Genomic DNA, 7994 nt, shown 5'->3' with positions numbered 1-7994 from the left:
TGTGTTGTGAATATTACACTGTGTGAAATAGCCATGATATTACACTGTGTGAGTGTGTTGTGAATAGCCATGATATTACACTGTGTGAGTGTGTTGTGAATAGCCATGATATTACACTGTGTGAGTGTGTTGTGAATAGCCATGATATTACACTGTGTGAGTGTGTTGTGAATAGCCATGATATTACACTGTGTGAGTGTGTGTGTGAATAGCCATGATATTACACTGTGTGAGTGTGTTGTGAATTACACTGTGTGAGCCATGATATTACACTGTGTGAGTGTGTTGTGAATAGCCATGATATTACACTGTGTGAGTGTGTTGTGAATAGCCATGATATTACACTGTGTGAGTGTGTTGTGAATAATAGCCATGATATTACACTGTGTGAGTGTGTTGTGAACAGTCATGATATTACACTGTGTGAGTGTGTTGTGAACAGCCATGATATTACACTGTGTGAGTGTGTTGTGAACAGCCATGATATTACACTGTGTGAGTGTGTTGTGAATAGCCATGATATTACACTGTGTGAGTGTGTTGTGAACAGCCATGATATTACACTGTGTGAGTGTGTTGTGAACAGCCATGATATTACACTGTGTGAGTGTGTTGTGAATAGCCATGATATTACACTGTGTGAGTGTGTTGTGAACAGCCATGATATTACACTGTGTGAGTGTGTTGTGAATAGCCATGATATTACACTGTGTGAGTGTGTTGTGAACAGCCATGATATTACACTGTGTGAGTGTGTTGTGAACAGCCATGATATTACACTGTGTGAGTGTGTTGTGAACAGCCATGATATTACACTGTGTGAGTGTGTTGTGAATAGCCATGATATTACACTGTGTGAGTGTGTTGTGAATGATATTAGTGTGAGTGTGTTGTGAATAGCCATGATATTACACTGTGTGAGTGTGTTGTGAATGAATAGCCATGATATTACACTGTGTGAGTGTGTTGTGAACAGCCATGATATTACACTGTGTGAGTGTGTTGTGAATAGCCATGATATTACACTGTGTGAGTGTGTTGTGAATGAATAGCCATGATATTACACTGTGTGAGTGTGTTGTGAATGAATAGCCATGATATTACACTGTGTGAGTGTGTTGTGAATGAATAGCCATGATATTACACTGTGTGAGTGTGTTGTGAACAGCCATGATATTACACTGTGTGAGTGTGTTGTGAATAGCCATGATATTACACTGTGTGAGTGTGTTGTGAATGAGCCATGATATTACACTGTGTGAGTGTGTTGTGAATAGCCATGATATTACACTGTGTGAGTGTGTTGTGAATAGCCATGATATTACACTGTGTGAGTGTGTTACAGCCATGATATTACACTGTGTGAGTGTGTTGTGAATAGCCATGATATTACACTGTGTGAGTGTGTTGTGAAATAGCCATGATATTACACTGTGTGAGTGTGTTGTGAATGAATAGCCATGATATTACACTGTGTGAGTGTGTTGTGAATGATATTACACTGTGATGTTAATACTGTGTGTGTGAGTGTGTTGTGAATGAGCCATGATATTACACTGTGTGAGTGTGTTGTGAATGAATAGCCATGATATTACACTGTGTGAGTGTGTTGTGAATGAGCCATGATATTACACTGTGTGAGTGTGTTGTGAATGAATAGCATGATATTACACTGTGTGAGTGTGTTGTGAATGAATAGCCATGATATTACACTGTGTGAGTGTGTTGTGAATGAATAGCCATGATATTACACTGTGTGAGTGTGTTGTGAATGAATAGCCATGATATTACACTGTGTGAGTGTGTTGTGAATAGCCATGATATTACACTGTGTGAGTGTGTTGTGAATGAGCCATGATATTACACTGTGTGAGTGTGTTGTGAATGAATAGCCATGATATTACACTGTGTGAGTGTGTTGTGAATATGATATTACACTGTGTGAGTGTGTTGTGAATAGCCATGATATTACACTGTGTGAGTGTGTTGTGAACAGCCATGATATTACACTGTGTGAGTGTGTTGTGAACAGCCATGATATTACACTGTGTGAGTGTGTTGTGAACAGCCATGATATTACACTGTGTGAGTGATATTACACTGTGTGAGTGAACAGCCATGATATTACACTGTGTGAGTGTGTTGTGAACAGCCATGATATTACACTGTGTGAGTGTGTTGTGAATAGCCATGATATTACACTGTGTGAGTGTGTTGTGAATAGCCATGATATTACACTGTGAATAGCCATGATATTACACTGTGTGAGTGTGTTGTGAATAGCCATGATATTACACTGTGTGAGTGTGTTGTGAATAGCCATGATATTACACTGTGTGAGTGTGTTGTGAATAGCCATGATATTACACTGTGTGAGTGTGTTGTGAACAGCCATGATATTACACTGTGTGAGTGTGTTGTGAATAGCCATGATATTACACTGTGTGAGTGTGTTGTGAATAGCCATGATATTATACTCTGTGAGTGTGTTGTGAACTGCCATGATATTAGAAAACCAATAAGAGGAATAGGGAGTGAAAACAGTACTGAAAGGAAGTAATTGACCATAGAGAACACTGAGGCAGAGGCATACCATAGCCTAAACCGTTCTCTGCTGAACCAATGCTGAAGACACTGTAGTAGTTAATTAAACCACTAGGGGAAGCGCTGCACTGTGGAAAGAGGGGAGACTGTCAGATACATGCACATACTTTTCTGACACACACACACACACACACACACACACACACACACACACACACACACACACACACACACACACACACAATCCATCATAAACATTTAATAGTCAGCCCTATCATTTACTGGCAGATAGGATAGGGCTAATGAATCTAGTTTAAGTTGCGGCTCCGCGCCTGATAAAATTTTTAACAGGAGAAAGAAAACACCCTTCCCCTAGAGACTATTTGGAATCACCCCCCCCCCACACACACACATACCCCACCCTCCCACCTCTCTCTCCAGAGTAATTTGTAGTGTAAATGTGGGTATTTAAAGCGGTCACCCTCTCTGGTCTCAGTGCTGGAAATGCAATTACAGCCAGCAAACAGCTTTATTGTTATCAGTGGAGGTGCGACGCTCATTCCGGTCCCCAGCGCAACACCGGCCGCCATCGATCGTTATCAGGGCTGAGGTGAGGATTACTAATGAAGCTATCCTCAGGCTCCATAGTCTGTTTGTGTGGGTAATTGAGGATGGAAACTTTGTGTGTGTGTGTGTGTGGTCAAATGCTGTACCTTGACAGGGTCAGCTGAGGTAGCTGTACACCCCCCCAACCTTCCCTAAACCTGTGTGTATGTGTGTGGTTCACATCAGGTATTTGTCCATTTCCTCCTCTCCCAGCATGACTCAGATCTAAAAGGAAAAAATGAAACTGTACTATGGCAGTTTCCCTCCCTCCCACAGCATGGCTGGAGAATACTTACAGGGTACTTAATCTCCCTCTCGTTTTGCTCTTTCTATAGACTTTAAGACAGAGATGGGAGAGAGAGAGAGAGAGAGAGAGAGAGAGAGAGAGAGAGAAAGTGGGAATAAGAAGGGGAAAAAGAAAAGAGACTGCCAAGGTGAGAGCCGGATAGCTCAGCAACATCTGAATCCGTCCAAGAGAAAACCGAAAAAACAGATTCTATCTTTCTCTCTAGCTCGCTCACTCCCTTTCCCTCTCCTTCCCTCTCTCTTTGCCTGCAGAGAATAAACCCAAACCCAGACAGCCATTAGTACAGGAGGTTTCACAGGGATACTATAGGTAACGGAAATATATGTATTCATCCACCTGTGTGTGTGTGTGCGTGCGTGTGAGCAAGAAAGTAAAGAAAACATAGATGATATTCCAGCCTTGAAAATGTAATAATGTGATCATTTTGATGATAACTGTCAGGGAGATAAATCTAATGAGGATCCATCAATTAGTCTCATTCCCAGAAATCTGTCTGGAAACACACCAGACGTGAACTGTTACAGTACATCGTAGTTACTCACTACACTGTCTGTCTTTTTCATTGTAGTCATACTTTCAACACTGCAACAAGTTATGTGTATACTTTAGGGATACGGAGGTTAGACATTACTCAAAAGAACAAACAGAAGGTTCAAATGGTTGTTTTAGCACAAAGCTCAGTCTAAATCTGTCTCACTGATTGACTAGACAGACTGAGGACACTGGCTCACTGACTGACAGTTGATTCAGGTGTGTGTGTGTGTGTATGTGTGTGCAAAAAAAAAAAAAAAAAAGAGTGCATCATTACAGATTGGTTTCTCTAAGTACAAGGAGAAACAAACAGGGAAAGCAAAAGAGAGATCAGAGGAGAGATAGAGAGGTGGCTTGACTCTAGCAGTTAGTATGAGGACATATTTTCACCTTTCTAAACAGTCCTGAAACTTCCTGTCTAGACAGTATGGAAATGTATACTGTTTTATTCTTACTATTGTCTGATGTTACTTACTCTTACACCTCTCTCTCACACACACAGTTAGGTTTTTGTAGGTGCGTAACCTAAAGTTACATCATTTCAACCAGGGATAGAAATTAAGCAATTCTGTGGCTAATACTTTTCAGACCGGGCTAGTAGAAAATGTGATCTACTAGGCCAGCTAGCCAGTGCCCAAAGTTCCATCACTGATTACATCATAGTAAAAAGGGGCAAATATAAGAGCAAAAGTAATCCTTTTGGTTTTTGTAAAAAATAATCTCCTTCTGACTCAACTCTCCCGACGACAAGCATTAAACCTTACCCTTCCAACCGCACACTTCAGTTAGAACAATTACAAATTTAATTAATCCTCCAAACACATCCTACAATAGTTCCTACAGATGTCTTACTGAGCATAGCACACACACACCACACACACACACGACTTTCTCTCTCTACGGGTCCTGTCTTTCCACAACCGAGGAGAAGAGAGATCCACCGTGTGATGTCATCATTCATTACAACACAAGGAAGACCGTGTGTGAAATGTGAATACTAGAAAACAAACTGAAATGGTCGATGACACACATTACTTATGCTACTGTACATAATTAAACTGTACATTCCATCTCTATAAAACCACAGCTTTTCAATTGGGCCTCCTACATTGCCCTCCATTAACTTTGTGATCTTTTAGAGAGGTTGTAGCTTTGCTCAACAGAGCCATTAAAGTTAATGGGGGTCAGAGGCTACTCTTACTAAGTGTCTGCCCAGCTGCCATTTTGGGGATCTTGCCATGTTTGAATCCCCCATAACTTTTTTAAAATCACAGTCACCGCCTGGCACACACAATGCAGGAGCTTTAAAGACGAAGGACTGAGGCCAATGTTACAGTCAGTTCAAGGCCACAACTAGACTTACTGCTAAGGAGAATACTGCCTCTCTCCCCCTCCCTCCTCCTGTGTGTTCACGTATATCAACCACTTCTGAAATATTTGTTGTGTGTATGGGTGTGTGTGTGTGTGTGGATCAAAACGCAGAGCGGAGATGTTGATGATTGACATTTTCTCAGATGATTTATTTATCTACTCTCCTACCTTCTTCCTCCGCTAAGCCCCGACTTTTAAACTCCACCGTCAACACCCTCAAACAACATCATTATTAAAACAGTAACCCCTGTCAAACAGAATGCTCAACTAAAACAACCTGATATACCCTCAGGGCTCTGCTTCACAAAATAAAGCCCAATAAGTAGGTTTCACAGAGATAATGGGGTTACAATTAACTAACTTGTACTGTAAACTTTGAATTCTGACATGGATCTACAGGGGTTGAACCAGTTGCTACACTACAGATCTGTATGCCCTGTAGTGCAGGTTCTCTCTGTCTTTCTCTCTTTAATGTGCATACTTCGAACAAAGCCAAAGCCCTGACACTAAGTCCCTTTAGGCCAGACAGCCGCTAACTGCACAGGTCTCTCTTTATAATACAGCATATATTATTCATTCCAATCACGCTTTAAAAAGGGATAATCATTTATATGGACTTCTAACACACACACAAGCACGCACTCTTTAAAATCATCTGTCAACTAAGCAGCAATCAGCAGTTGAAACAAAGTGTTCCCACCACCCCTTGTTTCGGGAAAAAAGCAATGCTTCTACAAGGGATGAGGTTGGAGAAATGGAACCACTCAACTTCATAAGCTATGGATGCAAGGACTAATCATTCACGATATCTATTCTGCCCTTGCAAGAGTCCCCTTCTTAAGTTTAGCAGATAGTTGCTGGATAGAGTTGATCTATCGTATTGCATAATGATTTATTACCACCAGTTCGTAGGTACAGTATTAGAAACGGAGTAAAACTGACATAGAAGAAGGAAAAACAACCAGAAGTAAGATGATGCTGATTAAAGCTTCATTCTCACTAACAGCACAGCATGTCATGTATTGTTGTCTCTACCTTCTTGCCCTTTGTGCTGTTGTCTGTGCCCAATAATGTCTGTACCATGGTTTGTGCTGCTACCATGTTGTGCTGCTGCCATGTTGTTGTCATGTTGTGTTGCTACTATGCTGTGTTTTCATGTGGTGCTGCCATGCTGTTTTTGTCTTACGTCTCTCTTTATGTAGTGTTGTGTCTCGTCATGATATGTGTTTTGTCCTATATTTGTCATTTTTAATCCCAGTCCCCGCAGGATGCCTTTTGCCTTTTGGTAGGCCGGCATTGTAAATAACCATTTGTTCTCAACTGACTTACCTAGTTAAATAAAGGTTACATTTTTAAATGTAATTTAATATACTTATGTTATATTATCAAGAACTCAAAAATATGCTGCCGTATGCAATAATAATTCCCCAAACATGGCAAGATCAATCAAATAGAACAGACATCTCCAACCATGCAGCCATCAAGAAAATACTTCAATCTATCACTTAAAGATCATCCATACAGAATAGTTCTTCTCAAATTGACTGCACGGATGGAGTTTGATCATATCTGCAGCTCCAGAGTGACTTTCACCATTTGCAATGCTAACAAGGATTCTTATTTGACAGAACATAGAAACGTAGGCCTTATCAGTAAGCAGTGCCATACAGAGGACAAAAATTAAATTGACTTTAAAATGAACTCAAACTTACTACAGGGGCCAGAACACTCCCCACCTAGTATCTGTAAGGATGCCACCATTATCACTAGTACATCACTAGAACATCACTAGTACATCACTAGAACATCACTAGTACATCACTAGTACATCACTAGTACATCACTAGTACATCACTAGTACAGTCTCTGAAACTGGATACAGAAAAGTCTCGCATGACACATCTCTTGCTGTATTGACTTCAACCTTTCTTAATTTCGCACCTCTGCCAGGAAAGGGCTTCACGAAGATGCCCATGGGCCAGTCGTTCCTTTTCACTTGACTGTCTCCCAGCATCACAATGTCTCCCTCCTGAAGGTTGGGCTGCTCTTTCTGCCACTTCCTTTGGTTTTGCAGGGAAGGAAGATACTCTTTGGCAAGGCTTTGAACTTACCGTCACTGCCGGCTGAAGATATCTTTCTCATTGAATTCACCTTGGGGGGGGGGGGGCTGCACCAACCTTTTGGGAGAACAGTTTTGCTGTCATCAAGGAACTAATGGACGAGCACTCACAATGGCTGAGATTTCCGCCATGAATGTAGTCAGGACTTCATAAGTAAGCTTGGATGGACCCACCTTCAGCATCATGGATGGCGATCATTCTCTCCCAGCTGCCTCCCATATGTGCGGTGGACTGAAGACCCAAGTACACCCTTTGTCACTCTGGTACTGTTGGACCTTCTTCTCGCTCTAAACGGTCTCCATCTTCAACTCTCTGCAGGCCTCTGGGCCACAGACCCAACTGCTCTCAAAGCGCCCTCAGTGAAGTGGTGTCCTTGATGATGGGCCTGCTCGTGGTGGTGTCAGTAAGAGGTTTGGTTTAATCTTTACCTAGACTTGCTTGGGACAGGCGTCCTGCAATCCTCAGTGGGCCTGAATCGTCAATGTAGGGCAGTTGTTCTTAAACTTTTTCAGCCT

Source organism: Oncorhynchus tshawytscha, linkage group LG16 (genome assembly GCF_018296145.1).
Source record: "Oncorhynchus tshawytscha isolate Ot180627B linkage group LG16, Otsh_v2.0, whole genome shotgun sequence".
Taxonomy (NCBI): Eukaryota; Metazoa; Chordata; class Actinopteri; order Salmoniformes; family Salmonidae; genus Oncorhynchus; species Oncorhynchus tshawytscha.
Note: the sequence above shows the minus strand (reverse complement) of the source record.